General features: G+C 56.8%; 1 long non-coding RNA gene across 1 annotated transcript; it reads left to right on the forward strand.

Moving 5' to 3' along the window:
* Nucleotides 1–6,668: 6,668 nt before the first annotated feature.
* On the forward strand, nucleotides 6,669–8,183 carry LOC138848659 (uncharacterized). Its single transcript, XR_011386743.1, has 2 exons — nucleotides 6,669–6,981; nucleotides 7,817–8,183. It is a non-coding gene; the product is annotated as an uncharacterized lncRNA (long non-coding RNA).
* Nucleotides 8,184–9,557: the final 1,374 nt, after the last annotated feature.

A 9,557-nucleotide genomic window follows, 5' to 3' on the forward strand; every position in this document is an offset into this window, starting at 1 on the left:
GCAGGGATGCCGGCGTCGCAGGTGGCAGCCTAACCCACTGTACCACAGTGCCAGCCCCAGAATGGCTTCTTAACACATGTGCATATGTAGAAATCAGTTAAGATGGCAGAGTTGGAGGTAGAGGTGGGATGTGTCTTGGTGATTTCTTACAACGGCATATGAGTCTACGGTTAAAACATTTTCACTGATAAGAAGAGGCCATTCCACGGGGCCGGTGCTGAGGCATAGCGGGTAAAGCCGCCGCCTGCAGTACTGGCATCCCATATGGGTGCTGGTTCATGTCCTGGCTGCTCCACTTCTGACTCAGCTCTCTGCTGTGGCCTGGGAAGGCAGTAGAAGATGGCTCAGGTCCTTGGGCCCTGCATCCCCTGGGAGACAGGAAGAAGCTCCTGGCTCCTGGCTTTGGATCGGCACAGCTCTGGCTGTTGTGGCCATCAGGGGAGTGAACCAGTGAATGGAAGACTTTCTCTCTCTCTCTCTCTCTCTCTCTCTCTGCCTCTCCTTCTCTCTGTGTAACTGACTTTCAAACAAATAAATCTTTTTTTTTTTTTTTTTAAGAAGAGGCATTCTGAAGGAGTCGCGAGCCACGAGAATGTCTGACATCGTGTTGAGCCGGCTTCCGTGCAAGGTGATGCTGTAAACACGTCCCCATGTCTCTACAGCCCTTGTGGGAAGCACTTAGGGGCTACACAGCACTCTCTGGTGTAGGCATAAAGTGGTTTACTTACCCATCCCCTTTGGGTCATTAGGTGTTTCCTAAATGTTTCACAAGTGCCAACAACGCCCTAGTGCGTACACACAGTCTCCCTGGGACACACGCCAGGGCGGAGGTACCCGCGCATAGGTACTGGACCTGTCTGTTTTGTGATTTACTGCATTTGCTCTACTGATTTAAGATGATACCTTAGATTACTGCCACCCGGAAGGTGCAGCTTGGCCTTCCCCCTAGCGAGCCGCAGTTCAGATGTGCAGGGGAGAAGAGGGAGGCCTCCAGCCGCACCTACCTGAACGGCCGCGCATACCTGGGCCCTGCGAGGCGGTGACAGGGGCAGCAGAGCACGCGGGAGCTGCCACAGGCGTCCCCGCCCACCGTGCCCTCAGGCCCCCAGCTGGAGCCGAGGAGGGGGCTCGCACACACCCAGCAGCTGTCACCCCCTCTTCTGGCTCAGAAAAATGGCGGAGAAAGCACCTGGTCTGCGGTTCCCAGAGGGCGGCCCTGGGCCCCAGGCCCCGGCACCACGCAGGCAGCCCCCAGGGGAGGTCCCCCAAGCCCCGCCTGCTGTCCTGGGCTGTCCGCACTTCTCCCCAGTCCCCGGTGGCCTTCCATGGAACTGTGAAGATTTTATTTCATTAATTTGACATTTTGGGGGGCCGGCGCTGTGGCGTAGCAGGGTAAAGCCGCCACCTGCAGTGCCAGCATCTCACCTGGGCGCCGGTTCTAGTCCTGGCTGCTCCACTTCCAATCCAGCTCTCTGCTATGGCCTGGGAAAGCAGAAGATGGCCCAAGTCCTTGGGCCCCTGTGTCCACATGGGAGACTTGGAAGAAGCTCCTGGCTTCAGCTTGGCATAGCCCTGGCTGTTATGGCCATCTGGGGAGTGAACCAGTGGATGGAAGATTCTCTCTCTCTCCCTCCCTCCCTTTTTCTGCCTCTCCTTCTCTCTCTCTGTAACTTTCTTTCTTTCTTTCTTTCTTTCTTTCTTTCTTTCTTTCTTTCTTTCTTTCTTTCTTTCTCTCTTTCTCTCTTTCTCTCTTTCTCTCTTTCTCTCTCTCTCTCTTTCTCTCTTTCTTCTTCTTCTTCTTCTTCTTCTTCTTCTTCTTCTTCTTCTTCTTCTTCTTCCTCTTCTTCTTCTTCTTCCTCTTCTTCCTCTTCTTCTTCCTCTTCTTCCTCTTCTTCCTCTTCTTCCTCTTCTTCCTCTTCTTCTTCTTCTTCCTCTTCTTCTTCTTCTTCTTCTTCTTCTTCTTCTTCTTCTTCTTCTTCTTTTTTGACAGGCAGAGTGGACAGTGAGAGAGAGAGAGACAGAGAGAAAGGTCTTCCTTTTCCATTGGTTCACCCAACAATGGCCGCTGCGGCCGGTGTGCTGCGCCGATCCGAAGCCAGGAGCCAGGTGCTTCTCCTGGTCTCCCATGCGGGTGCAGGACCCAAGCACTTGGGCCGTCCTCCACTGCCTTCCCGGGCCACAGCAGAGAGCTGGCCTGGAAGAGGGGCAACCGGGACAGAATCCGGCGCCCCAACCGGGACTAGAACCCAGGGTGCCGGTGCCACAGGTGGAGGATTAGCCTATTGAGCCGCGGCGCTGGCCTGTAACTCTTTCAAATAAATAAATAAATCATTAAAAATTGACATTTTATTATTAGATTTGATTTTATTCATCTGTTTACAGTTTATTCTTTTACTTCATTTCTTTGCAGTCTTAGCCTTCTGCAGTTTGGATCACCAGGTAAAATACAGGTGCAACAGAACACCTGCTGGGGCAGCTGGAAGCAGCTGGTCCCTGCGGGGGAGGGGCAGGGGCAGGGGCGGGGGCGGGAGGTGCCCGGCTGGCGCCAGCGTGGTCGGAGGCCCAGCCTCCTGGCCCAGCCGGGCAGCAGCCACAGACCCTGGATTCTCCACCCTGAGAGTCCTGTAAGCCAGCAAGCTCCAGGGATCTGGGCAAATCGCTGGCCCCGGGTCCTTCACCTGTGAGCCGGGGCCCTTGTCTGGGTCGCAGGCCCTACGCCGTGTGAGAGCAGCCGGGCCACTCCGCCTCGCACATGCCCTTCCCCTGGGCATCCTGCCTGAGCCGTGGTGCATGTAACAGTCACCACTCTAAGTGGATAACACATGGGCTTTTTTGAAGATGTATGTATGTATTTATTTATTTGAAAGGCAGAGTGACAGAGGAAGGGACAGACAGATCTTCCACTGGTTCACTCCCCAAGTGGTCACAGCAGCCGGGCCTGGGCCGGTCAGAATTTTCCTGTGGAAGGCGACTCGGGTGTGGCCTCCTCTGAGGCTAGTCTAGCTTCCTTGGTGGCTCTGGGGCGACTCTGTGGCTCCCCTTCATTGGATCTGGGGCCTCCAGGTGCTGGGGGCTGCAGGGAGGCGTCTAAGGAAGGCAGCGGGTCCCCTCCCGGAGCTGGGGATGCAAAGGGCAGGGCCTGGGAGAGGCGCGTGGGGCCAGCACTCAGGGATGCAGGCGGAGGTGTGGCCAGGAGAATCTGCAGGTGCGGGAGAACAGGCTCAGGTGGGGGAGGGGGAAGTGTGGGCAGGTGGGTAGTGCACCTGCTGGGAAGGGCCCTGCTTGCATGTGGATGGGGGCAACAAATAGAGTCACAGCTCTCGCAGGTGCTCCCTGAGCCTGGGGCCGGGTGGTGGGGCTTAGCCGGCAGAGCTTCACCTGTGCCGCCATCATCATCGTCTCTGAGGCTCCCCTACACTGCCCCTCCCCACGCTAGCCCCGTGGGAGTCTCGACTCTGAGGCTTTGAGCTCACGGGGCCGGGACGCCGCCTGTCGCAGGGCAGGAAGGTGGAGTAGGAGAGCGGTGGTTTCGTTCCTGCCATCCTTCCTGTTGGTTTTGCCTTGTAAGTAAAGCGTCTCAGCCAGCACCCCCCACCCCCGCCCGTGCTAGTCACGTCACCCTGCACCTGCTGCGTGTCACCGCTGCTCACTTCGGGCCCCAAGCCGGCTCACGCCACTGCAGCCAGTAATCATCAAACAACAACAAACTTAGCGCAGTTGGTTAAATCGCTGCCTGTGATACAGGTGCACTGGTTAGAGAACCGGGCGCTCCACTGCTGATCCAGCTTCCTGCTAACGCACCTGGGAAAGCAGCAGCAGATGGCCCACGTGCTTGGGTCCCTGCACCCATGGGGGAGACCTGGAAGGAGCTACTGGCTCCTGGCTTTAACCTGGCCATTGTGACCATAAGGGGAGCAGAAAAATCTCTCTCTGTTTCTCTCCCTCTCTCTCTCCAACTCTGCCTTTCAAATAAAACAATAAATTCTTTTTAAAATAAATATAATGCCACATTAAAAATTCAAATACTAAAGCAGTGATGTTCCCTTCCACATTTTCTGGGAGCACATGGAAGCTCCTGCAGATGGGTGTAGCGTGTAACTGCTCACCCAGAATTCAGCTCTTGCACGTAACGCTGCCCAGAAATCAGTCCTCGCAGGCTGAACGGGGTCGGAGGGCTGAGATGTTCCTTGTTGCCCCGTGGCTTCTCCCCACGGCTCGGCTGATTGCCGTTTGAACACGTAATGTGATGTCTGTCCACGCCCGCACCTGCACCCGCACCTCCCCGTGTTTTTCACAATCTGATAGGTAGAAAATGGTCTCTTACCTTAAATGTACTGAAAAACTCAGAGCTGAGCCGAGCTTTCAGTGCGTCTCCTCCGTCTCCTCCTGCTCTGTGTTGTTTGCCCTTCCTGGCCGGTTGGTTGTCTGTGGCTTGTTGATTTCTAAGCATCTGTGGTTAAGGAACTGTGCAGGTTGGCTCTGCTAGTGTTGCGAGTTTCCCCTACCATACCTCTTATCTTTATGCATTTTTGCCACAAGGGAGTTTCACTTTTTTTTTTTTTAAGATTGACTTATTTATTTGAAAAAGCAGAGTTAGAGAGAGAGCGAGCGAGAGAGAGATCTTTTATCTGCTGGTTCACTCCCTGGATGGCCACAATGGCTGGAGCTGTGCCTATCAAAAGCTAGGGGCCAGGAGCTTCTTCCGGGGCTCCCACGTGGGTCCAGGGACCCAAGGACTTGGGCCATCTTCCACTGCTTTCCCAGGCCATGGCAGAGAGTTGGATCAGAAGTGGAGCAGCTGGGGCTCGAACCGTCATCCATATGGGATGCCAGCACTGCAGGCAGCAGCTTATCCACTATGCCACAGCGCCAGCCCCCGCAGCAATCTTGTAATCTCATAGTCTGGCGTGCTGGGAAGAGAGTGCTGGGAGTCAGGAAAACAGCAGCCAGGGCCTTAACAGTCGGAAGATTTGCTTTTTCCTTTAAAGATGTCTTAATTTATTTAAAGAGCAGCGTAACTGACAGAAGAGAGAGAGAGAGAGAGAGGGAGGGAGAGAGAGAGGGAGAGAGAGAGAGAGGGAGATCTTCCGTCCATCTGCTAGTTCACACCCCAGTTGCTCACAACAGCCAGGGCTGGGCCAAGCCAAAGCCAGCAGCTTGGGCTCCGCCCAAGTCTCCCACAAGAGCGGCAGGGACTCAGGGACAGGCACTTGTGCCCTCGTCTGCTGCCTCCTGGGGCGTGCAGCGGCAGGAAGCCGCATTGGAAACGGAGAAGCTGCCACTCAACAAGGCACTCTGGTGAGGGGGGTGGGTGTCCCAGGCCACAATGCCGCCCCCAGAAGGTTTTACACGTCCAGCAAATGCAGAGGTAGATTCCAGGATACTTGACATTAAAAAAAAAATTATTTATTTAAAGACAGAGTTACAGAGAGGCAGGGGAGAGAGAGAGAGGTCTTCCATCCACTGGTTCACTCCCCACATGGCTGCAACAGCCGGAGCTGTGCTGATCTGAAGCCAGGAGCTGGGAGCTTCTTCCGTATCTCCCACGTGGGTGCAGGGGCCCAAGGACTTGGGCCATCGTCCACTGCTTTCCCAGGCCATAGCAGAGAGCTGGATCAGAAGTGGAGCAACCAGGACTCTAACCTGTGCCCATATGGGATGCCAGCACTGCAGATGGTGGCTTTACCTGCTATGCCACAGTGCCAGCCCCAAAACTTGACATTTTGACAACCCTGTACTTTGCTCAAGACAGAACATGTCCTTCCATGTTTATGTCCCTCAGCCAAGTTTACAGCTTTCCTTTAGAGACCTTGTGCAGATCTGTTGATAAATGTATTCCTCAACAGTGTGTCCTGGGGCCAGCGCTGTTAAGCCATGGCCTGCTGGGCTGGCATCCCACATGGGCACAGATTCAAGTCTCAGCTGCTCCTCTTCCGATCCAGCTCCCTGCTAATGTGCCTGGGAAAGCAGTGGAAGATGGCCCAAGTGCTTGGGCCCCTGCACCTGTGTGGGAGACCTGGAAGACGCTCCTGACTCCTGACTTCTGTCTGCCCCAGCCCTGGCTCTTACAGCCATTTGGAGAGTGAACCAGCAGATAGAAGACCTCTCTTTCTCTCTCTTTCTCTTCCTCTCCACCTTCCCCTCCCCCTCCCTCTCCCTCTCTCCCCTCTCTGTAACTCTGCCTTTCATATAAATCAACCTTTAAAAGGAAAGAGCCCAGTTTGTCCTTGGTATTTTGTGTTCTGACTGCTCACATCAGCTACAGCTCTCTCTTTTTGACAGGCGTTGCACCCCAACTGCCTGCAGCCCCGCAGCGGCTCCCTGGTTTTAGGAGGCGGCGCCCCAGGTTTCCCAGCCAGCACCCCCACCCCGCCGCCGTCCGGCGCGGGTGCCTACACCTTCTCATGTCACTGCTGCCTGGCCCAATGGTGCTTACACATCCTTGAGATCCTAGCTTAGGGGAGCCTCCCTCTGGGAAGGGGGCCTTGGGATCTAACAGGGTTCCTGTGCTATACTTCCTGGGTGACAACACAGTGAGTGCGACGTCTGGGCCTGGGGGGGGGTGCGCAGGGCTCTTCCTGTCTGTCTCAGCTCTGTCTCCCCAGCCCCCAGGGTGAATTCAGGGCACGTGGGCGCCCTGGCGTGCCCCGCCCCCGGAGCTTCCAGGCATCTGGGGCAGAGGACATGGAGGCAGGGAAAACCCACATGTGGGGGGCCTGCCTGGCCTGACGCTCATTCTGCGTCATTCTGATTGGAAGGAGACTCCGCTCCCAGGAGGATGTTTGGAGGTTCTGGCGCTGTTAGTAGCGATTTTTCTGCAGGGCAGGTGGCAACGTTGGGTTTGCCGTGGAGAGAAAGACCAGGACAAGGAACACTGCCATCTGACGGCAGCCAGACGTGCACTGCAGGGACACGGCTGGTTCCACCCGTGCAGTTCCTCTGTGAACCCTTCTGGGAATGAGTGGAGCAGGCATGGACCAGGTACGCGGTGGGGAGCTCCAGCAGTACCCACTACGGGAAGGAGCTGTGCTTGCCTCTGATTTCTGCGTGTCGGGTGTTCCAAGATGTCCATAAAGAAGGCTGGTAATTTGCAGACTGTGATGGACTTCTCGCTAAGTTTTATGCGAGCTTTCCCATGATGGCGCTGCACGGCATGGCCACCAGGGGGCGCGGCCGGCCTAGTGTCAGGGATTGTGACCACCAACTCGAGAGCTAAGGCCTTGGCGTAAAGGGCAGGTTTAGTTCCAGGGCCGGGAACGGTCTCCGGACCTTTATGATGACAAGAATCAGTGCCACCTCTCACTCACCCCGGTCTTGGCTCCCCGGATTGGGGGAAGCGTCTGTCTCTCGCTCTGGCTCTGGCTTTCATGGAAGGCACACACCTGACTCCCTGGGCCCGGTGCTTCCCTGCCGCTGAGCCCTTGTGGGTGCCCCGGGGTCAGCAGTGAGCGGGACGTGGCCCTGCCCCCGTGGAGCTCGCCCCAGCCTTGCTGACCCTCAGGGGCACACAGAAACATGGGGATCCGGAGGAATACCCAGCCCTGCAAAATAGTCAAGAGCTCCCTCTGGGAACCCTGGTTACTGGCAGGTGCACCCGTTCAGGAAGCCCCCGGCCCTGGCCTGCTCATCCGCCCCAGACCCGTCTGGATGCCTGTGCTGCCCAGGCCCTGCCCTGGGCCCTGGCACAGCCATGATCCCTGTTCCAGGAAGCACTCGGTTTGGTGGTGGTGATGGTGGGGAGAGGGGAAGGCGGTGATGAGTGCCAGGAAGAAACTAAGTGAGGTGAAGGGATCGAGGGTGCTGGACTGTTTTGTAGGAAAGAGCCAAGGACATCTCTGAAGAGGCTAATTTTGAATGGAGGGGCCGGTGCTGTGGCATAGCTGGTAAAGCTGCTGCCTACAGTGCCAGCATCCCACATGGGCGCCGGTTCAGATCCCAGCTGCTCCACTTCCGATCCAGCTCTCTGCTGTGGCCTGGGAAAGCAGTGGAAGATGGCCCAAGTTCTTGGGCCCCTGCACCTGCGTGAGAAGACTGGGAGGAAGCTCCTGGCTCCTGCCTTCGGATCAGCTCAGCTCCAGTTGTTTCGGCCATCTGGGGAGTGAACCAACGGATGGAAGACCCCCCCCCCCCCGCCGCCGCTCCTTCTCTCTAACTCTTTCAAATAAATAAATAAATCTTAAAAATTTTTTTTTGAATGGAGACCTTGGTGAGGCAAAGGAGAAAGACCACCCAGAGAAGGCAGTGGGGACAGGACATGCGAAGCCAGGTGGCCGTGTGTGTGTGTGTGGGTGTGTGGGAGTGTGTGTGTGTGGGGGGGAGTGTGTGTGTGTGGGAGTGTGTATGTGTGAGTGTGTGTGAGTGTGTGTGGGAGTGTGTGTGTGTGAGTGTGTGTGGGAGTGTGTGAGTGTGTGGGAGTGTGTGTGTGTGAGTGTGTGTGTGTTTGGGTGTGTGAGTGTGTGTTTGGGTGTGTGTGTGAGTGTGTGTGGGAGTGTGTGTGCATGTGTGGGAGTGTGTGTTTGGGTGTGTGTGTGTGTTTGGGTGTGTGTGTTTGTGTGTGTGTGTTTGTGTGTGTGTGAGTGTGTGTGGGAGTGTGTGTGTGGGAGTGTGTGTGTGAGTGTGTGTGTGAGTGTGTGTGTGTGTGGGAGTGTGTGGTGCACGAGCCTTGCAGACTTCGCTGCGTGCCGGGAGTTCCGTGTTGGTGGGCTGGCATTCGCTGCCGAGGCGCGGGGGCCGCTGTGACCATGCGGGCACGGGAGGTGGTGGCTGTGCATCCAGGACCCTCAGGGATTGCCCGTGGCACTGAACAGGGCTGTGTGGGTCAGAGCTGGCTGCGAATCATGGCTGCCCGGGCGTGGGAAAACCAGCACGGGGGCATGACCTGCCCGGGAAAACCTGTCCCTGTTGTTGGCTAAAAGCAAGTCCCAAGGAGCCACCACAGAGTCCAGAGCAAAGGGGACGCGCTCAGCCCTCCCGTGACAGGCGGCTGCCGCGGGGACAGCGAGTGGGGACTCTGCAGGCAGTGTTTCTCCCCAGCACGGACAGCCTCACCTCCCGGGCTCTGCTCACCCCCCGCCCCCCGGCCTAAGCCACGTCTCAGCTCGCTGGCTGGCCCGGCCCCACCCCGCAGCCCACAGCCTGCTCTCTGCCCCCTCCACCAGCGGGCAGTGTGGTCCCCTCCCTCACCATCCAAACAGAAGCAGGTTTGATCCATGCAATGTGGGTAAGAGGGGAAGCCAGCAGTATCCATGGAAACTGAGTGGCCCCGCCCTCTGCTCCCCAACCGTGGACCCTGCAGCAGTGGAGACTGACCTCAGCCCCCTGCCATGCCCCTCCCCCACCCCTCCTGCACTGCCCCTCCCCTGTCCTCCAGCTCAGCCTTGGCGAGGCCTTGGTGGGACTCTCCGCTGCCTTGGTTCCAAGTGTCACTTCTAAGGCCACTCTCCCGGGGATCAGTCCCCAGTCCTCACCTCTCAATGGCTTCACCAGCGGCTGCTTCTTTTTTGCGATGTATAGAATTCACGTCATAAAGTTCGCCACCTTAAAGTGCACATCCCACT

Source organism: Oryctolagus cuniculus, chromosome 2 (assembly GCF_964237555.1).
Source record: "Oryctolagus cuniculus chromosome 2, mOryCun1.1, whole genome shotgun sequence".
In the NCBI taxonomy this organism is placed as follows: Eukaryota; Metazoa; Chordata; class Mammalia; order Lagomorpha; family Leporidae; genus Oryctolagus; species Oryctolagus cuniculus.